Source organism: Mirounga leonina, unplaced genomic scaffold (assembly GCF_011800145.1).
Source record: "Mirounga leonina isolate KUSES-001 unplaced genomic scaffold, KU_Mleo_1.0 Mir_170, whole genome shotgun sequence".
NCBI classification, from domain to species: domain Eukaryota; kingdom Metazoa; phylum Chordata; class Mammalia; order Carnivora; family Phocidae; genus Mirounga; species Mirounga leonina.
In genome coordinates, this window is record NW_023270433.1 from 2731274 (window position 1) to 2758094 (window position 26821).

The 26821-nt window shown below is 61.2% G+C and overlaps 1 long non-coding RNA gene across 1 annotated transcript; it reads right to left on the reverse strand.

Moving 5' to 3' along the window:
* Nucleotides 1-6017: 6017 nt before the first annotated feature.
* Nucleotides 6018-25713, reverse strand: LOC118018182. The gene is made up of 3 exons (XR_004681318.1): nt 25667-25713; nt 18086-18190; nt 6018-6075 (listed from the first exon to the last, which is right to left on the reverse strand). It is a non-coding gene; the product is annotated as an uncharacterized LOC118018182 (long non-coding RNA).
* Between the last annotated feature and the right edge of the window lie 1108 nt (nt 25714-26821).

Here is a 26821-nt window from a genome sequence, read left to right on the forward strand (position 1 = left end):
GGCTAGTCCCCCTGCAGCAATGGATGACAGCCACAGCACTTGACTGCAAACCCAGGGGACAGTTGAAATCCAGCCTTGGCGTCCACACTCTGGGTCTCCAGGTGCACCCATTGGATAGAAGAACCCATCACCCCAGGGGCTGCCTGGGGAAAGAGCTCAGGGCCGAGGGTGCCATGCGGTCACTGTCCCACTCTGAGCCTCAGTCCCCTGCCTGTAAAATGAAGGGCAGCTGCCGGTCACCTTGGACAGATGCCATCCCCCCTCCCCAACCCCCGCCTCCCTGCCTCGAGGTGAGCCAGGGCTGTGCCTGCACCCAATGCACAAAGTGCCGGGGACAGGACCTGCTCTGCTATCTGTTTGGCCAGAGAGGGGGCTGTGGCCCCTGGCTGACCACAGCTCCCCTCTATGGCTTTTTTTTTTTTTTTTTGGTATTTTTAAAAATTGAGGTGTAATGAACATATAAACGTCACGCTTCTAAAGCGTTAAGTTCAGTGGCTTTTAGTGTATGGACAGAGCCATGCAACCACCATCACTAATTTCAGAACATTTCCGTCACCCTAAAACGAAACCCAGCCCCCCGGCAACCACCCATCTGCTTTTCATCTCTGGGCATTTGCCTGTTCTGGACAGTTCGGGTACCCGGAATCACGCAATAGGTGGCCTCCTGGGTCTGGCTTCTTTCGCTTACAGGCCGTTCCTGACGTTCATCCACACGGCAGCGTGGGTCAGCGCTTCACTCCTTCTTACGGCTGAGTAATATTCCATCGTGCAGACACAGCACCTGCTGCTAGCCGTCCATCGGCTGGTGGGCATCGGGCCGTTCCCATCTTCGGCTGTTGCGCACAGAGCTGCCCCTGGAAAGAGAAGCCAGCCAGAGCAGCCGACGAACGATCCTCTTGTTAAGGGAAACGTCAAGCCCCACGTTTATATTTTAAGGTTAATTTGTGAATTGACCCCCAGGAGGGAGACCGTGCCCTTCACATTTTCAGAAGCACTTTCAGTACCTGAGCAAAGGCGGAGCCGGCCTGCAGACTTGAGTGCTGGGTTCCAATCTCGCTTCCCGGATGCTTGAAGCGGGGAGCAGAGCCTTGGTGGGCCTGCAGTGGTTCAGTGCCCCCGCGAGGGTGGGGGGAGCTCCAGGAGCCGGGGGTCAAAGGGCCTTCCCTGACCTTGCCACTCTCCCAGAGGCCCAGGAGCCCGGTTTCTTCGTCTGTGAAATGGGAAGATGAGGATGACGTCCACATCCTTGGCTGTTGGAGAGGCAGCGAGCCCACGCTGGGGTGGGGCGGGAGCATACGGCGCGGCCAACGGCTTCGGAGCCCAGGAAGTGAATCGGTGGACCGCGAGGGAAAAGAGGGGGTGCTGAACGGGTCCCGCGTGAATGAGCGGTCGGATGAGCGGAAGCAGAGCAGAGGCTCACCTGCGAATACCAGGGGCCACCTCTTGTCCTTCCGGCCAGAGTGGGAGCTGGGTGCGGGGTCCCCTGAGCTCCTCCCACACCGGGGCGGATCCCACATGTGGCCTCCTTGACCGCGGGACTAGAATTCAGGCTGAGGCTGCCGCAGGCGCTCAAGGGCCCACGTGGGGGTGGGGCGAGCTGCCTTCAGCCGTCCGTGTGATGCCTCCTCCTGGCAGCCTGCAGGAGTGCCAGAGCTGGAGGACAGCCCTGCCCCTCTCCTGGGGCGGGCGGGAGGTGGGGGGGCGGGGGGGGCATCCATCTTGGTCTGACCCTATTAAAATGCATGATAAAGGGAAGAAAAGAGTGGGCCAGGAGGTGAAGGGGGTGGAGGAAGCCTTTGTTTGCTCCTCCCTCCAGGACCTCAGCAGCCAAGAAAAAAGGGGCCTGGGGCTTTGTTCTCTTGGGCTGGGGGAGGCAGAGCTCAATGGGCTGACTCTGTGGGAAGGAGTCACCCTCAAACCCCCAGCTGTCTGGGCACCCCATCACCCCTCAGCTGGCCCGTCCAGCCAGCCTGCAGACCTCGTTGCTCTTGCAAAGATGGTGCTTTGGAACTTTCCTGCCCCGAGAGCTGGTCCCCAGCTCCTGCTGGGGCCCTGAAGCACCCAGGGGGGACAGCCACCCATGGGCAGGGCCTCCCCCGAGATGGCACTCTGGGAGCTGACCCAAGAGTAGGACCAAGTGGGCAGCCAGTCTTTGTCCTGGTGCTGGGGCAGGGGCCAAGGCTCTCTGAAGCAGACGCCCCCACACAGGTGGGCCCGGGCAATCCCTCCAGAAGGTAAAGCCACACGCCCCACTGCGGGGCCAGACCCCACGCTTGGGATTCTAATTCCCCCTGGAGGCCACCAGCAGTGAGCCAGGCCAGGGGCAAGGCCTTTTATGAACATGATAGCTTTGACCCTTACGATCACTTCTTACGGGTTGAATTCTATCCCTCTTCCAAAAAGATACGTTGAAGTCCTAACCGCCCCGCTCCACACACCTCCCCATGTGGGCAGGTTTGGAAATGAGGTCATTCACTGCAGATGTACTCAGCGAAGGTGCAAGCCGATAGAACCGGAGTCCTTACAAGACAATGGCCCACGGGGACACGCGGGGAGAAGGGCACATGCCCCCAGAGGCAGAGATGGGGTGCAGCCACAGCCAAGGCACCCCCAGGAGCCAGAAGAGGCAGGAAGCATCCTCGCCCACAGGTCTCCCCGGGAACACAAACCCTGCAGCATTTTGATTTTAGATTCTGGCCTCCAGAACGGGGAGACGCAACATCTCTGCGGTGGTCAGCCGCTGGGTTTGAGGACAGTCACAGAGCGATTCCTGAGCAAGGATCCCAGCGCTTCGGGGCCTGTCGCCCCCACAACCCTGCCCACCCCCGTGCTCTGCACAGAGCACCATGCCCTGCGGAATGCAGCCCCTGGGGAGGCTCGGGCTGCGAAGGGCAGCCACTTCTTCTAGAGGAGGACATAGGATGCCCTCAGAAGGTGTTTGAACAGCGGGGAGAGCGGGGAGCCTGGCACCCCACCACCACCCAGTTGTGTGTTCTAAAGAATGTGCACAAAAAAGGTTTTTCCAGGCCATGAACTCAGCCAGCACACCTGTATTGTCAGAGTGGAAAAGCCCAGAGGCTGGCTCCATAATTCCTGCATCCTGTCCCTTCTTGGATGCCCTGGAAACCCGCCATCTCCAGGTCCAAAGCTGAGGGTCTTGAACGTGTTGTATGAGCAGATTTGGAACTGCAGCCCACGATGACAGAAGCCTCCATGCCTGATCTCACTCTCCGCTCAGAGGCTGGAGCTCACATCAGCTGGCCCCTCCCACGTCCCCTAGGATGGACGGCCCTCGGTGCGGGCCCTGCTCTGACAGAATGCACACTCTGGGAGGAGGGACATGGAGGTCACACCCAATGTGTTAAGAGCAGCCTGAGTTGGGAGCAGGGGCCCCTAATTGGCCTGCAAAGCCCGGGAAGGCTTCTTAGAGGAAGTGCCAGGTCTAAAGGATGAGCGGGGTGGGTCAGATGAGCAGGGAAGGGTGCACCAGGCACAGGAACATCCTGAGCAGAGACCCGGAGAGGACATGGCTCATTATGAGCAGCAAGTGGTTCTGTCTCCCTAGGCAGCAGAGTTGGGGGTGGCTATGGGGGGGCGGGGCACAGCCAGGTCCCACAGTGCCTGGCCAGTCATGTGGTACAATCTGGGTTTTATCTGAGGGCACTGGGGAGCCACGGAAGGCTTTGCAGGAGAGGAGGAGGGTCATTTTGGAGGAAGAGGTGTGAACTTCTGAACGACGCTCTGGATGTCAGGTGGAGATGCGGGGGACAGGCACGTCGGTGGAAAGCCCCGCAAGAACTCCAAGACGTAGTCAGGGGGAGCCCGCGGGGCCCAGGCAGTGGTGTGGGCATGGGGAGAAATGGACTGGAACAGTGAAAACACTTCACAGTTCTGGCTCTGTCTGCTGGCCTGCTCTCTAGGACTCTGCCCCAAACCAGGGGCAGCCCCCCCACCCACAGGGGTTTGGGGTTTCCGTCTACACATACCCAGGTAGTCCACCTGGGATGAGCCACGAGCTCCTGTCTTCATGGGCACTGGGGCTACAGGCCCACGGGGTGTCCACAAAAACTCACAGCAGGGGGGTGGAGCCTCCAAAGGTCCAGAGTCGTCCTCATCAGAAAGTACTTTGTGTGGTTGTACGAGGTGGGCAGGGGAGCACTCGGTATGCAGTTAGACTCAGCCCTGGGGGGAAAGGGCACAGGAAGGGGTCTTTGTCTCACTGAGGAGGGAAATTGCGGCAGAAACATCATGACAAATGTGATGGTTAATTTTATGTATCCACTTGACTGAGCCAGGGGTGCCCAGATAGCTGGTCAAACATTATTCTGGCTGTCTCTGTGAGGGCATTTCTGGATGAGATTAACACTTGAAGCTGTGGACTGAGTAAAGCAGATGGCCCTCAATAATGTGGGTGGGCCTCATCTAATCAGTTGAAGGCGCGCGCACACTTTTTTTTGTTTGTTTGTTTGTTTTTAAGAGAAACAGAGAGACTAACGCTCCCTGAGTAAGAGTGAATTCCCCAGTGGCTGCCTTCACATTTTATTTGCACCATTGTTCTTCTGGATCTCCACTTGCTGGCCCACACTGCAGATCTGGATTTGTCAGCCTCTGTGACCTTGTGTGCCAATTCCTCATAAGAAATGTTTTCCTCTCTCTATGCACATCGTCCTGGTTCCGTCTCTCTGGAGAACACTGAGTCACAGCACAAGGCTCCCCCCGCCAGGGCTGGCTGGGACCAACCCTGTGGGGCAGCCTGGGCCCTGTTCCCCTGCCCTTCAGATATTGGCCTCCAGCAGCAAGGGAAGCAGGTTGGGGGTGGGGGGCTCGGCAGGTGGGGGCAGGGCTCAGGGACCGTTGTCAAGACGCCAGCTCCTTCCTGGGAGAACAGACCGTGCTCTTTGAATGCCGTGGGTCTGGGGTCACCAGCTGAGTTTCGGCCATCATCACAAAGCCCCACCGAGGTGGGCTGCCCCTAAATGGCACAGGGCAAAGCCACATAGGAGAGGATGATGGGGGTGGGACCTGTGCTCTGCTCAGGTTTGGGCAGATCCAGTAAGAGGTGGCCTCAGGCGCCATATTGGAAAGGACCCCACTGACGACCTCACTGGTGGTCTTTGGAGAGAGGCACTTACTTGTCCCATGTCTGATGGCCAAGCTGGGGTCAAGAGACTGCCAAGTTGGCCTTTTATTCCTCCTGGCGGGAGATGCTCCCCCCAGCCCATCTTCCTCCCTGCCCACTTAGGCTTACAGTGAGGATGCCTTTCCTGGAAAGAACGCGGTCTCTAAGGTGGATTGGTTCGGACAGCTGAGTGCGAGCACCTTGCCGGCCTGGTTTTGCCCGGCTCCCAGCCTAGCACAGCAAGCCCATGGGCAGTGCGTGGCAAGCAGGGCTCGGTGACCCACAGCCCCTCTGCCTCCCCCAGCCAGGTTCCATCAGCCTGATCCACGGTGGCCCGGGGGTTCACTGAGACGCCCCCTCCTCCCACCTGGTCCAGCGAAGCAGCCTCTCCATTGATCCCACGGCCTGGGCTTCCGTACAAGATTTCTTTGAAGATTCACCCCTGCAGCTTATACCACCAAATGGGGCAGACTGAAGCTCAGGGCTCGGACATGTCTCCCTCCAGGTGACGGCCGCCGCAGGAGGAATGGAAGCCAGGCCTCCACCCAGGGCACCTGCCTCCACCTTGCAGGGTCAGGTCCTCAGGGATCGGGTGTCTGTGAAAACTATCCCTAGAGAATTATCCTGAAGCTCCGTTTCCAGCCAGGGCTAGGGTTCCAGAGGTCGCTCCGAGCCTGATACGAACACAACATATCGAATAAACTCCTTTCCCTCTCAGCACCTCTGGGAGGTTGGGGGTGTTTGTCAGGCTTCCCTCGTCCGCTTGGCCCATTTTGACTAGGGTCCTTTTTGCTCAGGGCTGGGGAGACAGCTCAGCCGTCAGTGAGTTTACCGTCTGGCGGAAAGGTGGCCTGAAGCTGCCCTTTCCATCCGGGGCGTCCTTTGTATTCTTCTCCGACAGACACGGGGCTTTGGACACGAAGGCGGCCCGTGGCCACCTGTCGGTGTGAGTTTCCCTGTGCGTGAACAAACACATCTGTTTCCACTTTGGATCTGGGGGGCGGCCCCGCGCGATGGCTGCCATCTGGGCCAGCAGATTCCGAATGGAAGCAGGAGACAGAAACCCCCCCGGGGCGGAAGTGCGCGAGGGGTAAGAGCCCCCCGTGAGGGTGCTGAGGCCAGGGCTCCTCCTACCAGCACCCCACGGCTCTGCCGGATTTGGGGTCCTGGTGGCTTCTGCTCCTACCTATGGCAGGGGAGGCCCCCGGGATCCGGCTCCATCTCTGACCTCGCCTGCCCCACACCTGCCGCACCCCTTCCCCTGGGGGCGCGCTTTGCTCTGCAGCTGGAGGAATCCCCACCCCTTCCAAACTCAACTGGAGCGGCACTCCCAACCCCACCAGTGCCTCCCCTGCCTCCCACGCAGGTCTCCGGTACGGATCCTGACACATATGCATGCAATTTTTAATGTCGACCTGGTTGTGGACAAATGATTGAAGAACTTCGACGTCACCACAAAACTCTCACCCCACTGCGAACTAACAGCTTTGGCCTCCGATGTCCATGCAAACACACCCGCTCACACACACACACTCACACACAAGCGACCAGCTAAGTGAGCACCCACTAAGTGCCACGGCACCTGGGGCTCGGTGCAGAGCAGGTCTTACAGTCACGGCCCAGCACAGCCTGGGAGCCCTGCAGCCTCGGGTCACCTCCCAGCCCTGCCCCATGTCGGGCTGTGTGACCTCCCTGGGCCTGGCTCACAGCTGGTACTTATGGAGAGAGAGAGGACACGTGACAGCGGTACAAGGAGCCCTGCCCTCCCTGAAGGGACAAGACTAGCTCACTGAGATGTGACGGAAGACAGGTGAGTCTGGAGCCTGGGGAGCAATCTGGGTCCGCCCCGGCTCCTCCGAGGAGGCAGGGGCCAGCAGGGACCTGGAGCCTCCACCTGGCAGCTCAGATGCAGCTCACACCATGCAGCACCCGCTCACTGATGCCTCTCCCAGGCCCCAAGGCAGGAATGGGAAACTGAGGCACCGAATGGGGAAGAAAACTGCCCATAGCGCTCTGGCTCGGACTTAAACCTGGGCCTGTCTGATCCTGGCGCCGCGGCTCCGTAAGGCTCCTTGCTCGCTGCTACGGCGGCCGCCTCTTCCGAGAGGGTTGGGGAGGTGGTGCCTCCGTGAGGGAGGGTTGGTTCTGGGCACCGATCTCACCCCACCAGCGAGCGGGGTTGCCGCTGGGAGGCACCGCTGGGCACAGGCTCAGAGCCGCAGCCAAGACGGAGCATTCTCATGCATGGGAGACAAACTGAGCACTGTGAGCTGCTGGGCAGATGGGTCGCTGCCTTCCTGGCAGGGCCTTGGTTCGCTCCTCGGCCAAGGGCCATGGTGGGCATTGGGGATGGCCGTGGGCTACAGCCCTCCTCGGGGGACTGGGGATGTGGCTCCAGGTCCCCGGGCAGCCGTGATTCCTCCGTGTCTGTGCCCCCGCTGCGCAAGACGAGGGCAGACAGGGAGGTTCCTGGGGCCTCTAGGCCATTCCAAAGCCCCATCTGAGCCGGCATCCCCACCGGCAGGTGGAGGCCCAGCAGGATGGCCATCAAGCTGGGGACCCTGAACCCAGCCAGCCCGGGTCTCGGAGCCCACACAGAGATGGCCAGGCACCAGGGCCTGACCCGAGCCAAGCAGCAAGCATTACACCACTGACCAGCAGTCCCCAGAGACACGGCTTGGCTATACGGGGGCCCACAGGTGAACATGTGAGCACGCATACAGCCCCACCTGGGCAGGGCGAGCCCACGGGCACAAAAGTGTGCGCACACAGCTCCCGGAGAAGCACCCGTGGGCACACTGACCTGCCCAGTTACATTCAAGTGCCAACACTCACCACCCCCAGAGGAGTAGATGTGCTCACACACATCTGCACACCCATGTCCAACAAGCCCACGTGGTGGAGGTTCCTTTCCTACGTCCACGTGACTGGGTCATGGGGTGTCCTGATGTCTGGGTGTGTCTGGGAGGGTGCTTCTGGATGAGATTAGCACTGGAATCAGCTGATGGAGTAAAGACGCTCGCTCTCCCCAGTGTGGGTGGGCCTCACCCAACCTGTTGAGGGCCCGAAGAGAATGAAAAGGCCGGCAAAAGAAGTCACTCTTCTACCCACCGAGTGGGCGCCGCTGGCTCTCGGGTCTAGGACCTGGGCTGGAATTTACACCACGGGCTCTGGGGCCCTAGGTCGTGGGCAGAAGATGACAAGACTTCTCAGCCTCCACAATCCCTGAGCCAGCGCCTTACACTAAACCCCTCCCCTCTCTCTCTCTGCACACACACACACACACACCCCTTCGGTTCTGCTTCTCAGGAGAACTCTGACTAACACACCCAGGCTCAGTGTGCAGCCCTAGATGACGGCAGGCGCTGGGGACTCTGGGAATCTCCATTAACCGTCACAGCGAGCCAGTGACGCCAGCTTGGCCATCAGCACTGTCTTCGTGTGAGAGGGATGGGGCTCAGATCTGGCTGCTAGCAAATGGCAGATCTGGGGTTCCCCGCCCAGCTCACAGTCTTGCCTCCAAGTCCCAATGGTCTGTGCTTTGCCTGCAAACACTGGAACACACGTGCGGACCACAGCAGGATACCGGCCGAGAAGGCGTGTTCACGGGCCCCGGGTGCCCCCGATACACCAGGGAATACAGGCATGCGTGCACCCACAGGCATGCTCACGCCTGCAGCGCATGCCCACAGACGCACACACAGAGCCCATGCACACTCATACGGAGCAGACTGCCTACCCGGCCCCTCCCTCCCCACACAGTGACGCCCAACCCCTGCCTGGAACTGGGTGGAAGACAGAGGCCCACCCCACCCTCTCCCCGTCCCCAAAGCAATGACATCTTTCTCGGCTCCTGCCATCAGTGGCCGGGCTGATGGATCACCCTGTGCGGTGACTCAGCTGCCCTTAGCCAGTCCATGGAACGCCGTTCCTTCTGCCAAGGTCGGCCGGCGCCTCCATCAGAAGGCAAACTCTTGCGGTCCCCCTTGGCAGCCTTTTGGCGAAGGTGAAGCACGGGCCCCACGCACACCCCACAGCCAGGAGCTCTGAGGGACGGCCCTGGGACGGGCCCTCAGGCCTCCAGCCTGGGGCCCTAGGCAGCCCCCCGGGTGACGTGCCCCCAAGTCCCAGCTTCTCCGGTGGGGGGCAAAGGAGCCCCCCAGGCCCGAGTCATGCTGGAACGATCCGTGTATGCCCTGGACCTGGCATGGGAACCATATTCTTGAGCCCAAATGAGCGCCCCCTTCAGCATTATCGCATGTCTTGCGGGGCACAGACAGGACCTGCTGTCTGATTAATGACCCATCATCATCTACACGATGACAGGACGACAGCATCTGCCTGTGGGGGGCACATGCGCTTAGCCAGACACGCAGCCAGAGAGCCTCCCTCAAGAGCAGACATCCGGGCCTGACGCCTTGGCTCAAAGCCTGCCTTTGCCACTTGGCCGCGGTGTGGCCTTGGGTAGATGACATCGTCACTCTGGGCCTCAGTCTCCACACTTGTGCACAGGGGCCAATAACTGGACCCTCGCAGGGTCGAGTGGAGGAGTCCAAGTTGACGTCGTGAAGCACGGCGTCCCGGTCGGGGCCAGGGCCTCCCAGGGCTGGTCGTGGAACTGAAAACATACATGCCCCCATGCAGCCTCGCACCAGTGCTGGGGGCTCATGGTCTTTACCCTGTGACCCAGGGGAGGGGACCGAGGCCCCGGAAGGCCCCGGACTTGCCCAGGACTTGCCCGGGCACCTGCCATTCACCGAGGACCCTGGCGAGGCGGTTGTCAAAGCCCCTGTGGCTAATAGAGTCCAGGATCTGAACTCACCCCGGGCTGGGAGAAGCAGCCCCAGGGCCACAACCCAAACGTCAGCATACTGGTATTTCATTGGTTCCTGGGACAATATTTCCCAAAGCAAAGCCATTCCAGAAAAATCTACAGGGTACACTTGCCCTCAGAAAGGTAGGAATTCGTAGGATTTTGCTCTCTGAACAGGACTTGGCCATCGTCGGCCTGTGCTCTGGGGAAGGTCCAGCTGCCCCCCGAGTTCACCTGAGCTGGCCGGCCCTGCTGTCCTGTCCTGCCCCACCCCGGGGCTCAGAGGAGCCGGCTGAGTCCCCCTCCCAGCCTGGAAGGCGGACGCTGACAGGCTGCCTTGTCTGCCTCCCGCTGCCCGGGGAATAGGACACCATCCTTCCCAGGGCTGCTCCGTGGTCAGCAGCCAGGAGATTATGACCCTGCGGCTGCTCACTTGGAGGGGTCAGGCCCCCGCACGGTGGCTGTGCCCCGGAGTCTGGCCGAAGTCAGTTGGCCCTCTGGGTTTGTTTGGGCAGGACGGGGCAGAGCCCCCCGGTCACCCCAAACTGCCCTGGCCCACCCTTCCCATCAAGACCCTGGTGACTGGGGATTCTCCTGCAGGAGAAGCCCCCTTTGTCTCCCCTGCTCGATAGAGGGGGAGGGGCGGTGGTGGCTTCCTCTGGGTGGGGGAGGGCTCCGGTTCGCGAATCCCCAGGGGCTGAGCCCCCGCCCCAGCCAGCCTCGAGCCCAGGTGCGTGACTGTCACCAAGATAAAAGAGACATAATTAAGTTCCAATCAGCAGAGTGATTTGTTATCATAATGTAATATTCCCCTGCAGCCCCTGGGCCCACAGATCCGTCTCCGTCAGGCCCACCGGGTGGGGGTCTCTGTGCGCCTGGGCTGCAGGCCTTCCTGCCACCCTGGGCCCAGCCGCCTGAGGAGCCCCCGGGAGGTGGCGTCCACCCCGCCTGCCCCCTCTGGGCCACACTCGTCCCTCCCCCAACTCCAAGCTGTCCAAGGTGATAATGAAGTCATTTTTCTAAGGAATGTTCACCTGGAAGACAGCCCCGTTGGGGAGCCGGCGGCTAATCGAGCTGGGAAGGCAGGCCCAGGGGAGCGGCGGGGGCGGAGGGCGGCGGGAAAGGTGGGGGCGTGGAGGGCCTGCCGCCGCCGCTGGGGTGATTTATGTGGGCGCTCCTGGGGGCCAAGCTGCTGCCTCTGACTCGGCCCTGGCCGGATGCAGCCGCTGAGAAAACACGGGGCCAGACAGGCCCCCGGCAGCTGAGCCCACCTGGCCTCCGGGGAGGGTGGGGGGGGGTGGGGAAACTCCAGCCTAGCGCCCCAGGAAAGGCGGCACCTAGTGTCTGGAAATCCCACCTCTGGCGCCCCCTCCAGCATGGACGTCGGGGACAGCCTGGACGGTCCCCTTGCTCTCCTCTTTGTAAACACTGTTGGCATGTGTTTGCTCAGTCCCCGTTTGGCTAGGAGCCCCGGGCGGGGGTCAGGGAGACCCTGGTTCATGCCTCGGGGCCACAGCCCACCAGGTGCACTGCACGCCCCCACACCCGCCTGCCCGCCGGGTCATAGCACCTCCTGGCACCTCAGTTTCCCCTTCTGAGAAACAAGCGCCAACAAGAGCAGGGCCGGAGGTTGGCAGGAGGATAGAGCCCCTGGGTGTGGGGCCGGGGACAGAGCGAGGGCTCAGGCTTTCATGAGGATGGTGAGTGGGATGTAAGGAATGATGGACAGGGGAGCCGGCGCCTGGAGGCCAGGGGTGGGGAGGGGGCCTCGGGGCACTTTGTTTACCACTTTCTGCTTTTCTGTGGCTTCCACGTTTGCTAAAATGGGTCTGTTGACTTTCAGTGGGGGAAGCATGGGCTGTGTGTGGCCCAGAGCCTGGCGGGTGGAGGAGGCATGTGGGCAACCACATCGGGCGGGCGGGTGGGCCCCAACTGGGAGGCGGCCGGGGCGGCGGCTCGGAGCTCGGCGCGCACGCTGGTGCCAAAGCTCACAGGCTGCGGTCCCCGTGGAGGAGAACGGGCTGTCGGGTGCGGTACGACCATTAATAGCAGCTTCTCCGGGCCGCGGGCCTGGGGCGGCACATGGCGGCTCAGGACGCCTCAAACCCGGGTCCGGGTAGGGCTGTCCCATGCCTCCGGCATGCGATCCTCACAAAGGGCCTGTCTGGGCCCGATTTTCTTGGTTCCACATGATTCTCCCAGTACCTTCGGCAGGTGCATGACTGTACACTTCACAGGGGAAGGAAAAGAGGCCCAGAGAGGCTGAGTAATCACCCAAAGTCACACAGCTGCAAGGGACAGAACCGGGTTTCAGATCCGAGGGGACAGATTAGAGCTGGTCACTCAACCTCCCAAGGGTGTGCCAATGGCTCGGTGAACCAAGCAGGAGTTCTGCCTGGGCCCCGGCCCGGCACCCAGCACACCCTTCACTGATGGAGCTGTTTGGGGACACGTGACAGACACTGGGCCCCGAGTGGGGCTGACGAGGCCAAGTGACCGGGGGCTCAGAGAGATCACCCAGACCAAGGGGGGCCTGCAGCTCCGTCAGGCGGGACTGGAGCAGGGTGGAGCAAGGGGAGGGAGGGTCTAGAGAGGACCAGCCTGGCCCTACCAAGCAAGGAGCAGTGGGGCCATCCAGACCCTGCTGACATGCAGCCAGGGCGTGGGATGCAGGTCGGCTCTCCTCTCCCCTCGGACATGGCTCACATGTCTCCTTCCAGAAGCTTCTGTGACATGTCATACTGTACATCCACCACCCACCTGTCCATCTGACCAACTGTGCATCTATCCACCCGTCCAACTAGCTCTAGCCAAGGCCGGTGGGGACAAAGATGCTGGAGGGAGAGCCACAGCCTTCCACACGTGGCCTGCCACCAGACAGCACACACAAACCAGGGAGTTAGGTCCTGGCCCTCAAGGATCACCCTGGAGCTGGCGAAGATGCCCAAGATGGCCCAGGCAGGATCCTCCTGGCTCCGCAAGGACCTGTGACCCCGTGAGGAGTCTGGGAGATGGGACAGCAGCTGGGAACGGGGAGGTGCACTTCCCAGGACAGGGAAACAAAGAAACCGGAGTGGACACCTGGGGATGGACACAGGACACTGTGGGTCCAGAAGGGGTCCTGAGGATGGAGTCCTGATAACCAGTCCTGGCCTCCAGTCAGACCAACCTGGGTCAAATTTAGCTCCCTGCCACCACATCAGTGGGGTGGCTGAACTTCTCAGCCTCAGCATCTGAATCTATGAAACGGGGATGCGGGTCCTGGCACAGCCAAAGTCTTGTGCGGATCCGGTGCTGGGCACAGAGCTGGACACGCGTGCTGAAAGTGAAGGGAGTGGCCCCTGGCTCCCAGAGCGGTCTCATCTGCTGCAAGAGGCCAAGGCTCAGCAGCCTGGGTGGCCGCCAACCTCTGGGCGGCATCCCGCCAGCTCCTGGGTGCATAAGAGAACGTGTCAGGGAAAGCACCCAAACCCTTGCAAGAGGGAAATAACGTGATCAGGAGGGGAAAGAGGCAGCCTGTGCCAAGATGGTTATAGCAACGCTATTCATACTGCGAAGAGCTGGAGCCCTCCCAGGTGCCCAACAATGGGGAGCAGGGAAGCCAGCGCCCGGAAGGCAGCTGTGCAGACCCCGTGGGCACACAGCACTTGGCAGAGCTAGCTGCAGAGGCAGGGAGTGGGCAAGACCGGGCTGGTGGGCATGCCGGCCACTGCGTCACAGCTGCCCCAGGCTGGCGGGACAGAGGGCGCAGGCAGAGGAATCCTACCGCAGGGAGAGTGCTTGGGGTCGCCCTGTGGCCCCGCCCTGCAGGAAAGCCCCGTGTCGGGCTGCCCCCCTAAGAGCAGGGAAGGGGCTTTGGCGTCCCATTTGGGAACTAGAACCAGCCAGTCATGAACAGAGGGGCCCATGAGGCTAGCGCATCCACCTCCCTCACCTCCCCGAGGGGTGGTGACAGTCCTGTTAAACCAGAGGACGGGCCCGGCCCTTGTCTGGCCGGTGGGCATCCAAGAAGGGGCAGCTGCTGCCTCATTGGACAGTGAGGGTGTTGTGGAGGGCGCCCCTCATGGACCCCAGATACGGAGACTCTTCTGGAAATTGGGGCCCCCGCACCTTTCCCCCTGAGCCACTCCCTCCTACGGGAGCCGACACCTGAGCATGTTGGGCAAGAGCTGCCCACAGCCCTTTGTCGCACTGGTGAAGGCTGGTGCCCAAAGAGCAGAGGGGGTGGGTGGGGGGAGGAGGAACCCGGGACTCCCCACCCCCAGCCCAGGCCAAAGCCACCAGGGCAGTGGGGGGTGGGGGCGAGCACAGACCCTTCGGGAAGGGCGTGGACCAGTGGGGAGACTCGGGAGCCTGCCAGGTGGACAGGACACGCCGGCAGGGCTCTCCCTGGACCTCCTCAGGGGGTGGGCCGCTGTGGGGAGCGGGGCCTGGAGACCCCAGGGGGCCCAGCTGTGCACAATGCAGCCTCGAGTACCAAGCCCCATGCACCTGCCTCACCGAGCCGGGAGGACACAAAGGGCTGGGTAGGCACAGGGGAGCCTGGCGGAGACCCAGCCTTCCAGGGGACAGAGAGCTGCCCCTGGAACCTTCCAGGTGCGTTGTGGCCATGCTCCTCCAGGCTCTGACACTCGGGAAACCCTTCCTTAGTCGTTGGTTGATTTGGTTCACACTCAACACCATCTTTTTACAAATCTTACAAATAAGGAAGCTGAGTCTAGGCGAGTTCTGGCAGAGAACAAGGACGGAATCAGAATTCGAACCCAGTCTCCAGTGGGGCCCCCATTCCTTCTCTACTGAAAATTGTTGCCACCACCCATGGCTGCTGGATTACGAAGCCCATGAGTGGGGGGGCCCTGGGCCTGCTCCCCGTCGTGCCCCTGTGCCCAGCACTCTGCGGGCACCCGGATGGGCACATCAGCCTACCCACGCTTGTCCTCCAGTTCCCCAGATCCCCCCACTTCCGGCCACAGCGGCTCTTCCCTCCCTCCTCTGGCCTGGATGGCTCTGGGCTCCGGCTCTGCTGGACCCAGGGCGGCTCCTCCGGAACCCGATAGAAGAGCTGAGCACGTACAACCATTTTCTCAGATGAATTATAATTTTCCTTCATTTCCCCTTCAAAACACACTAATTAAACAGACATTGTTAAGACAGCCAATTGAAATTCAAAAAAGCATCCTCTTTCTAAAGAACATGTCCATTTCTTTAGAGGCAATTGTGTGCATTGTGGAAACCGCACACGGACACACACACGTGCATGCTCAGATGCGTGCGTGCACACACACACATGCACGCACACACGCACACACACACGCACAGGCCGGGTACAGGCGCCCAGCCTCACCTGAATGCGTGCCCTCCTGTCCAGTGCCAGGACTATGGGATTGTTTGATTTAATTTTTTCTTTTTCCCCATGTTTGCCACGGTGACCAGGACACAGATAACCTCGGGATGCTCTTTCCTCCTGCCGGTGCCCCACTCCGGCACTGGAGGGGTCCTCGAGGACCCGGGCAGCGACCCTCCTTCCGGGGGCCCCTTCCCCTGCTGGCTACTCACATGGGGTACATCATCTGCTTCACGTCCCCATCCCCCTCTTACCGGAGCCCACACAGAGGCTTCTGGACCCAGCGTGGGGGTGGAGGAGGCCTCCCCCAGCCCAGCGAGACCCTGAGCCCAGCCTCCAGTGTGACAGGCCAGTGGCTTCCAACTGATAGGAATCTCAACTTCAAAACCCAGAGGGAGTTGGGCCTCCAGGTAACTTGAGGGGGGAGGGGCTCACCTGGGGATACCCCCCTTTTAAATATAACTCCTCGATTTTTTTTTTTTAGTCAAAGTGTAGCAAATGTACAGGAAGGTGACTTGGGACAAGGAGCACTCCGCATAGCTGCTACTCAGGCAAGAACCAGACTCTACCAGCCCCGGAAACGGTCCCAGAGCCCCCAGCATCCCTCCCCGGCCTAACCCCTAACACCTGGGACCACTCTTGCTTGTTGGAATTTTAGACAATGGGCTGTCACCATTCCCCCAGGAGAGCCCCGTGCAGCCACATGAGGATTTATTCATGTGTGCCTCTGTTCAGAGATGCCTGGGTCCTCTACAGCTCGGAGCCATCACCCGCAGGCTGAGGTGCCCCCCCAGTGCCTGATGGGGCCCTGGACACTCGTCTCCATGGGGCATGTGCCTGGCAGTGGACTTGCTGGGTCATTGACAAGGGATCCCACCGCCACTGTGGACAGCAACCTCCCGGCTGTCCTTACTCCCAGTCTCCCTGATGAAAGGCACGGCTTCTCAGGTCGGTCTCTCCTGCCCCCTGAGTCCTGTCCCCTCCCTCCTGGATGTTTTGCTCCTCCTGGCCTGTGGTCTCGCCCCTGCGTCCCTTCTCCTGGCTAACAGCAGAGTTATGCTTTCTAAAAGCGTCGGGGCAAAGTCCCATTGAGCAGGCAGTTGGGGAAGGCTCGAATTTGCAGGGCCCTGCAGAACACAACCTCCCCAAGTCCCCATGGGGCTTGGCTGCCCGGCACCGGGGCCCAGCCATCGTCCTGCCCCGAGTTACTGCCCCAGCCCCTCGGGCTGGCGTCCGCAGGTTGAGCCCACCTGAGGGATTCCCACAGATTTTCCAGCTGGGAAGGTGCCGACCTTCCATGGAAGGAGTCCCGACAGGGGATTTGAGGGTCAGCCAAGATTCGGAGACTGGTGACTCAGGCTTGGAGGAAACTCAGCCCGCCCAACCCTCGGGTTCTCCTTGCCCCTCCCCTGCACACTCTCCCTGAAGACTAGAGCCCTGCTAGCCCCATGCACCTGAGGGCCAGGCACCCTGACACAGGAGGTGATTCACACCTCCGAGGGGAGGGGTCTGTGGGCTCTTACAAGCCCCTTCCTCACTGGATCCCTGGGGCCTCACCAAGTCCCTGGGGAGGAGGGGTCAGGAGCGCGCACCTGCACCCTCCTCCAGGGGCCATGGAGTCTAACTACCCCTGGGACGGGTAGCACTTGTAAGATAGCCCCTTGTATGTCCCTGTGACCTCAGCCGGGGGCTGCTGCCATCCCTGTCTCTGAGACCCAGGCCCTGGGAGGCTAAGATGACACACTCGGGCTGAGGGGCTAACGTGGGCAACGGGGTGGCGGGGCTCGGGCTCCCAGGTCCATCCACTCCCCCGGTTCTGGATCTTGGGGGAGGGAACTTCCTAGATGGTGCCGTCCCTGGGGAGGGAGGAGGTGGATGCAGGGTGGTGGGGCCCACATCCTCTGAGGACAAAGCCCACACAGTCACAGCCCCGGGGCCTGGCCGCAGCAGCTGCCTCCTTGGGATGGGAAGCTCATGGGAAGCTCAGAGGGCCCCGGGGTCCCCTGAAAGAGCCCCCGCCTCACTGCTGGGTTTGTGAGGGCCCGAGCCACCCTCCCAGCACACTGTGGCAAACAGTGATCCGGTCAGCACAGAGCGAGTGCCTGCTGTGTATGGGGCACCGCACCTGCTGCCAGGGACAGACACGGACACGCGCGACTGGTGAGCACAGGCACGGAAGGCTTCCTGGAGGAGGCAGCATAGCCACGCCGAGGGGAAGGAGGGGGTCCAGGCAGGGCGTTCCCACAGAGGAAGTGCTTGTACAAGGGCCAGGAGGCTGCAGCTGGAGCCTGAATGTGTGAGAGAATGTGTGTGTACGTGAGTGTGTGTGTGAGTAGAAGGGAGTGTGTGCATGAGTGCGTGAACACAAGTATGAGTCTGAGTGTGCAGATATGAGTCTGAGTGAGTGTGAGTGTGTGCGTCTATGGGTGTGAGTGTGCATGTGAACACAGGTGTGAGTCCAAGTGTGTGGATATGAGTGTGAGTGTGTCTAGTGAGTGAGCGTCTGGCTCGCACGTGGCAGGTCAGCAGGGCCTCGTGGGCCACGACAAGGTGATTAGGAGTCAGGACAGAATCCTGAGGCCTGGGGGTGGAGGCTGGATGGAGGCTGGAAGTGGCCGGGGCACCAGCTGGAGGCCGGGACAGCGTGGCGAGGACAGGGGGCAGTCCTGGCCGGGGCGGGTCACTGGGCCAATCTGAGCCGTGTCAGGCAGAGAAATGTTTTGTATACATGTGTATTAGTCAGCGCTTGCTGCATAACAAACCACCCCCGAATTCAGTTGGTTACAAGAACCCACAGTGCTTTCCTCACCGGTGGGTCTGTGGGTCCGAGGTAGGTGTGGGGGGCCAGGCTGCAGGCTGGGTTCGGGTCTGCTCCTGCATCTCCTCCTCCTCGCATGCTCCTGGGGGCAGATCTCTAGAGCAGAAGAGAGCAAGCCAGCTGCGGAACCAGGGGGAGGGCCTGGCCCGCTCGCCTCCACCGGCCATCCCTTAGTCCCTTAGTCCAGGCCTGTCTTGCCGCCCAGCCCCACGGGGTGGGGCAGGGAAGTCCCTCCACCAACAGCCGGAGGTCAGGGAGCAGCGGGGAGCTGTCAGAGGGCAGGAGGAGCTGGGCACCCCACCCAGGGTCCCACCTTCCTCACAGGGCGTTGGGAGGATCACTCCAGGCTCAGGACACAGAGGAGCAGACCCCGCCCATCTGCCCAGAAGGACTTGGCAAGCTCTTCCAAGTACCTTCTAAATGGGGGCTAGTAGGGGGTCAGGGTGCCCTGAGCTTCGCTCCACTGAGCCCCTGATGCAGGGACTCCACCGTCCGGGCGGGAGCACCCTCTGCTCAGGCCAGCGGCCCAGCGGGACCCGGCACTACGGCGATTCTGCCTTCTGGGGTCTGTCTGGCCTCCAGCCCCTCCAGCCTTCACCTTTGCAGGAACACGTGGCCTTGAACACAGAGAGCCTCAGGGAGGTGGGTGCCTCACCACCTCTGGGGGCTGCCCCACAACCTGCCAGCAGCCTCTCCCCGCCCAGCCCTCCAGAACTGTGCAGCATCCTAGCCCTCGGAGCCTGGGGGGACAGCCCAGGCAGCAGCCTCAGAAACGGGTACAGAAATGCTGGATTGACTTGTCAACCTAGCTGCGCAGTGGACAGGGAGGGAGGGGGGAGGGAGGGAGCCCCAGGGGCAGACGGGGGCCTGGGGCCCAGTCTGAGGCTCTGGATCAGCCTCACTGTGATGAAGAAGACTCCCCTCTGCCTCCCTGCTGGAGGCTACGCAGCTTCCCTTACATGCCCCTGGAGACAGGTGCTTCACTCCTGATTGAGGCAGTGGTTAGAAGCATCTTCCTCATTTGACCTGGCTGTGCCCTGGGGTCCCACTTCTGCCTCCACAGGGCAGATCATCAGCGTGTGTTGAGCACCTGCTGAATGCAGTGCCCCGCCCCACAACACAGAAGCCAGTGCCCACAGACGAGGGAGGAGGGAGAGGAGAGAGAGGGTGGGGGAGGGGGACAGAGGGAGGGAAGGGAAAGAGGAGAGAGGGGAGGGGGAGAGGGGGAGGGGGACAGAATGAGGGGGAGGGGCAGAGAGGAAAGAGAGGGTGGGGGGTGAGAAAGGGAGGGAGGGGAGAGGGGGTGGGGAGGGAGAGATGGTGGGGAGGAGGGAGAGGGAAGGGGGTAAGAAAGGGAGGGAGGGGAGGGGGGTGGGGAGGAGGGAGAGGGAAGGGGGTGAGAAAGGGAGGGGAGAGGGGAAGAGGAGGGGAGAGGAGAGAGAGGGAGGGAGGGAGGCAAGGAAGATAGAGAAGAGAATGAGAGAGGGAGGGGAGTGGGGAAGAGGGGTGAGAGAGGGAGGGGACCGGGAGGGGAGGGAGGAGAGGGGGAGAGGGAGCAAGCTTCTGTCTGCTGTCTGTCTTGGCACCACTTAGCCAGAGGGTTACAAAGCCCCCAAGGCGATCAGGCCCAGGGGAAGCCATAAATCTCAATGACCCCCCCCAAGTTTTCTCCCCTCCTGAAACAACAGATATCATTTCCTTTGTTGCAGCCCAGACTCCCAGAGGGTTTTCTGATAAAAAGCCACTTCTTCAAAACATCAAACCCAAGTCCTTTCAGGCAGCCACAGGGTCAGCCTTCCCTCCTGGGGGTGGAGACACGGGCCGGATGTCTAGGAGGGCCTGCCCGCCTGTCTGCCCAGCGGAGGGTCCACGCCAAGGCCGCGGGACCTGTGATCGTGTCCTGGCCTCCTTGATTCTGCCACGACACCACTGAGGGATGGCCGGCTGATCTCAGCTTCGTTACCACTAGCAGCGAGGGGCTCACTCCCCATCAGCGCAGGCTGATCCTGGGAGGACCCTTCCAAAGGGGACTGTTTCCCACGTGGCTTCAGATCTGCCTCCTGTAGCGGGCCCCAGATCCTGGCTCCCTCGGGGGACACCCGGAGTGCCCTCTCCTCGGTGCCTGTGTTGTGACCCCTGGCAGCTAGGACCCACTGAGACATGGAGTGGGGACCCTCAGTCGTGGGGAGGGGAGGGGCGGGGTGGTTTCGTTCTGGGCAGGCTTTATCCTCAGACACTGCAAGGGTTTGGGAAAGCCCCAGAAGGGTGAGCCTCTCTGCCCCACTCTTTCCAGGTGGGGTGCTCTCTTCAGCGGGGGAGCCCCACCTCCATCCTGCCTGCAGGTCCCCCACCCCCGAATTCTTTTGCAGCCCCACCTCCCATACCCCCACTGCCCATGGAGGTAATACCTGTGTCCCCCTCACTGGGAGGAGCCTGGGGCTCTGGGGCCTCCCAGGAAGCAGTGGGGTCGGGCAGGGCCCAAAGGAGATCCCTCAGTCTCTCCCCGGTCCTGCTCTGGGAGCAGTTGCTTAGGCACCTGCTGGGTCCTTCCTTCTAGGCACGACCCCACTGGCCCCTCACAGTAGGGGTGGGGCAGCTTCTGCCACCCCATTCTACAGAGGGGGAGACTGAGGTTAGTAGGGGACTGCACGGCCCCTCCTCAGGGAGGCCTTCCCCACCTGCCCTGCAAGCCGCAGGGGAAGCTACACCTCCGAACTCTGGGCTCCACCTGGGGGGAGGCCAGCGCCCAGAGTCCTCCCCAGCGGGCTCCTGAACATGCAAATACCGTGTCCTCTCGAAGGCCCAGAACGCCTCTGGGCCACACGTCTTGTTTCTGCCCCTGAGCTCACTCTGCGTGGGTTTGTCTTATGTTCGAGGCATGAACTTGCTCCTGAGCAGGGTCCACGGGGCTGGGCGGTCCTTGCAATCGGTGGGCTCTGCAGGAAGGAGCCAGTGTCGAGGGCGGGCGGCCCTTGCGGGCTGGAGAGCCCGGTCTGCCTGCTCCCCTTCCTCCACATCTGGGGTCGCTCGGATGTGGTCGCAGGAGACCTGCAGAGAAAGGAGCACGCAGCCCCAAGCAAGCTCAGCTGCTCTCTGGACTGGAAACCTCAGGGCACTTGTACTCATCTCCCCTGCCCCCCACACAACCCTCACCTCGGGCACAGTCAGAGGAAACAGACTCAGAGAGGCTCAGCCACTGGCCCAGGGTTACTCAGCAAGTACACAGCGGAGGCAGGATATGAACTCAGCTCTGCCTGGGTCCTGAGCCCAGATTTGTGGCTGCACACAGGAGAACCTTCCTTTAAGGACATGGAGGGATCCTTGGAGGCCCCCCCTTTGCAGATGGGGAGACCGAGGCCCAAGGTCACGCAGTGAGCCAGAGCAGGCGGGGCCCTGGGTTTCTGGACTCCAATCCAGAGCGAGGACCCAGTCCCATGGGTCAAGCCCACAGCCCTCCCGCCTCGCCAAGGAACACGTCAGGAGGTCCCCTGTGAGGACAGCGGAGGGGTGCCCGGCCTCAGGAACAACCACCTCTAGCCCCATCCCAGAAGTGCCCATCTGGACACTGGTGCTGGCCTGACCCTCATGTTGGGCACCAGGGGCATCCGCCAGCCTCATGCCTGACTGTGTTGGGAACCGGGGCCCCAGCAGGTCAGGCATGAGCACCCTGGTGCTCCTTCGTGGGGCCTGGGAAGGGCCGAGTCATGCCCCAGGCCAGCCCGCGTCTGCACCAAGTAGCCCTTTTCCCTGCACGCATGGGCCTCGCGGAGGTGCAGGGAGCCCCTCCTGCCGGGGCACACGGACAGCACCCTACAGGAAGCCCCGTGCACACCGCTCAGTCCCACCAGTCAGTCGAGAAAATTTAACTCCTGGATAGCCCAAAGCCTCGCCATGAGTGTGGGGACGTTTTGATGGTTCCTTCATCCCTTCCTTTACTCCTTGAGCATTTGACACGGGCTGGACTCCGAGAGGCCATGGCAAGCCTGAGCGGCTTCTGGCTCCTGAGGTCTCTGGGCCTCAACATACGACTTTGATACCACGTGGCGGGGACTTGGCCGTGCCGAGCTCAGAGTGCGCATGTTGGGGGCCCAATCCAGACGGGGGTGAATCAGGGAGGGCTGCCTGGAAGAAGCCCCATCCAAGCTGAGACAGCAAGGATGGGAGGAGCTATCCAGATGGGGAGGAGGAGGAGGCAAAGGAACACCCGGCACCAGTAGGAAGAGCGGGTCCTGTGCTGGGGTCGATGGAAGCTGGTGTGGCCAGAGCGCAGAGTCGTGGAGGTGTGTGCAGGGCAGGGAGTTTGGACTCTGTCCTAAGGGCCGTGGGCATCTCCCCAAGCCAGGCTTAGTGCTGCACGCTGCAGATGTCATGCTGACCCCGAAGCCTGCGGCGAGCAGGGGTTTGCGTCCAGGGCTGCGTGGCCCAGAGACGGGACATGAGCAAATGAACTGGGGCTGGGGGAGCAAATAAGGAAATGAAATCCAGTGTCAGGGCGGGACTCGCTCCAGACCCCCAGGAGAGCAGGGCGCCGGCGCGCACCAGAGGAGACTTCCAGGCCCCGGTGGGCACGGCCCGGCGCGGCCCAGGTGATTCTCGGTGAGTCAGGGCCAGGACGCTCCCGGCTGGAGACGGGCTGGCTGCACCAAAGCCGAGGCGTCCTGCGGCCTGCACCCCACGGGGCGGCAACGGTGCCACGGGCCGGCTCCTCCCTGCCTGCCCACCGTCCCCCCTTCCACCGGACCCGCACAAACAGTGGAAAGCACTTCCCCGGCACCGGAGCCCCGCAGACGTGGGACAGGGCTTTGGAACGTCCTTCTGGTGGAAAATATATTGGAAGGAAATTGAGATATTCGTGGGCAGCGTGGCCCTCGAGCCCAGATCCAGCCCCAAACCGGGAAAGTGGGAAGAAGGCGTGACGGTTCCAGGGGCAGGTGGCCCCCCTCCCGCCGCTGTCCCTTTCCTCCTGCCTTAGGACGGGGTTCCCATCTAGAGGGGCTTCCGAGGACCCTCACCCTCCTCCTTGTTGGTGATATCTGGAGTGGCCGAGGAAGTGCGTGGAAATAATCTGCTGGCCAATCCAGAACCATCTAAAGCACCCTCCCCACAAACCCTCCCATGCTCATCAGGGGGCCCGAACACAGGCATCCCTCGCCCCTCTCTCCTGCTCCAGTCACCGCGGCCCTCCCCCCACGCGGCCACCGCCTGCGTGTGTCTTGAGCCTTGGCTCACAGCCAGGCCTCTCCTCCCCACCCTCTCCCCTCCCCTCGCTGTCTGACCCCCTCTGTCCACTTGCTCGACACCTGTCTCCCCTACAGCATAAGACTGCACGCTTCCTTTTCCTCCTTGTCCCACATCCGTCCCCACTCCCTGCGTGGCCGGGACCCCCCTCCACACATGCCTGTGCACACTGCTCACACGGACAGAGGAATGCATCCACTTGCACGCATGGGCACACATACACGTGCATGCACGTGTGCACGCTCTTGAATCCTGGCTTCAGGGTCTATTCTGGGCACCGTTCCTCCCTGGCCCAGCACCTGCATTGTGCATTCGCCCTTCACTTAGGAGACGGGCACAGAGATGTTGGTAACGGGCCACCCCGCCAACACACAGCAAAGATGGGATTCGAATCAGCACTACTTCTTCACCGCTAGGCCCACAGCCCGGGTCACAAGCGAATAGGGCTCCTGTGGCCACTGGGTCCTCACTGGAGCTTCTCCCAGGGTGAAGAAGGAAGACTTGGCAGACCGCCCCCCACTCCACGCTCGTGCCTGTCAGCACAACATAAAAGCTAATCTAGAAGTAAACAAATTCAGTGAGAGGAACAGAACCTTTTAAAAAGGAAAATTGAGATGCCCAAAGGGGGTGTCTAATTTTTATCCCATTTCACAATTGAATTGTAAATCTGTCTTGGAGCCGAGCTCCTGGGCCACCGAGCTAAGACATGGTTCAGAGGAAGGTCCCGGGGACTGCGGCCAGGCCCTCACGGGCTTTCTCCTCCAGCCCCTCCAGACCGCAGACCTATGTGGGCAGGGCCCTCCGGCCAAGGCTGAGCTGCGGGGCCCCGGCTCCGCATGGGGTGGCTGAGCCCTCAGCTCCGGAGAACAGGTGCGCTACTGAGCTGCCTTTCCGACCGCAGCGGGGCCACGTGCTTGCCTTCCCACCTCAGCTCCACGGCACCCTGGCCCAAAACTTGGCCTCTCGACATGAGCAGCTTTGTCCTGCAGCTGCCCGACCAGGGGAGGGTGGAGGGAGAGGCAGGCTGAGGCCACCGGCCCCTCCCACTGCCGCGGCTGCACCCCAGGACCGGGGGGGGCGGGGGCACTGCCACAGTTAACTTAGAACGGGCAGCACGGGGGCGTGGCGTTGACCTCTGGTTGCGCAGAACCGAGTGGCAGGAAGCTGGTGATGTTAAGCATTGCAAGGACAACGTGAGCTTTGCAGATGATGTTTCCATACGTTTCTGCACAGTCCCACCAGCCTCTTCCACGGCCCGCGCTCCCGTTTCATGCGCATCCCACGTGGGCTGTCACCCTCGGCACCCCCCGCCGCTTGCTGAAGGCAGCCCCACCACCCTGGCGAGGTCCCAAGAGGTCCCCATGAGGACATGGAGCCTGGGCCGGGGACAGGAAGCAAACAGGGGCCCGTCTGACAGATAACAACGGGGCTTCCTGCAGGGGCGCCCCTCCTCCTCATGCCCCTCGTGTCAGGCCCGGAGAGCATCCATCCCATTACTCAGACCCGCATGACGAGCCGGTAGCTGTGGTCATGATAAGCGGGCTGCCCTCGGCCCTCGTGGGGCAGTGCCCGTGCCCGCGACTGGGAAGGGCAGCCTGACCCCGTCCCGACGCCCAGACCGTACAGCAGCAGAGCCGGGATTCAGACCCAGTTTCTGACGCCCAAGCCTCTGCTCTCAACCCCACTTTGAATCGCCTCCCACGGATTTCAGGTTGCGGTCACCTCTGCACCACCAGACGGCAGGTGGGGCCCAGCTACCAAACAGCCAATCCTGTTCTTCCAGAAAGATCCCGTCCACCCTACAAGCCTCTCAGTGGCCCCAGGCCTCGCCCACCGATGCCGGCATTTGTCCAGTGATCCTGACTCATGTGCGAGAGAGCAGGACCAGAGGAGCCTGGGGGATAGCCAGCCTGGACGAAGCAGTGACCCCCAAGGTCCGGGGCCTTCTATGAAGACAGACTGTGACGGTTCATACCTGGAAGGGGCACCTGGAGGAACAGCCCCAGGCCGACCCCACACCTGCTGATACCTCCTGCAGGTTCTCCTCCCCCTGGGTGGGCCACTCTGGCTTCTCTGTTCCTGAAGGCTGCCCCTCTTCTGACATTTGAGAAGGTTCTTGTGACAAGAGCGTGCATGACTGTCTGAGGACTAATGCACAGATACCCCAGGGAACCCCCCAGCCTTTAGGTCCCAAAGCTGAGGGGTTACAAACGCATTCTCCAAGCTTCAGGTCAGACCATGGTGAGGGGGGATGAGGTTACGGAGTTCTCCCTTCATTGAACTATCAGTGACGCAGAATTTCCATTCCCCGGTACCCACCCCCTCCTCACCCACCTGATCTCAGGAATTGCTTCCATCCACGGTAGCTGGAGCCTCAGCTCCTGGAAAGCATCACAGAAGGCAAGAGGGTGTTTGTTAATAGATAGGCCAGCCATCGGCTCCCCCACAGGTGGCTCAAGAGATAGGTTTTTAGGATTCTCTGTGAAAGTGTGCAATTTCTTACTTGAACTAAAACGGTAGAAGAAAAACATCCGTCCATCCATCTGCCTTGCCACTCAACTATCCAACCATCCACCTGCCCACCCACTCACCCAACCATGTACCCATCCATCCATCTATCCATTCATCCACTCATCCACCCTACCACCCACCCGCCTACCAACCACCGAGTCACATATCCATCCATCCATCCATCCTACTGTCCAATCATTCATCCATCCACCTACCCTACTGCCCACTCATCCATCATCCATCCATCCATCCAGCGACCCACCCCACTGTCCAATCATCCATCCATCCACCCACCTACCTTACTGTCCATTCATCCAGCCATTCATCCAGCCATCTAACAATCTATCCATCTACCCATTTAGCCATTCAGAATTCACTCGGCACCCCCCTTGTATCCACTAGTTCCAGAGGGTACAGATACGCCAACCCAAAGCCTGCCAGTGAGAACAAACAGATATAAAAACAAACACTTATAAAACACAGTCAGGAGGACAGGTTTTCCCCATTGATGGAACTTACCTAAAGGGACTATGTGCGAGGTTGTGCAGTACACGGTCCCTGCCCTGCCTCACCAGGAGCTTCCTACTGGGAGCCCCTTTGCGGCCTACCCTGGTGCTTCCTACCCCCTTACTTTTGCATGTTCTAGAGGTAATACCCTTCCCTCTTGTCTGAATAGCCACATCCTACCTGCCCTCAAGGCACAGCTCAAAGGTGAACCTTCCTGCCTGCTCCTGTGCTCTTGCCGAGGCATTTACCACACTGCATGCAAAGAGCCTAAATCGTCTGCACCCTTCTAGACTGGGGCCTCCCTGGAGGGGCAGAGACTGGGTTCTGTTCACGGGTTCATGGCTGCATCGGGGATAGAGCCCATGCGAGAGCTGATGCTCTCAAGAAGTGTTTATGGGACGGAGGGTGGGAGGGTGGGAGAAACGGCCAGAGCCCCCTTCCTGACCCGCCCATCAGAGTCTTCAGGCTGCT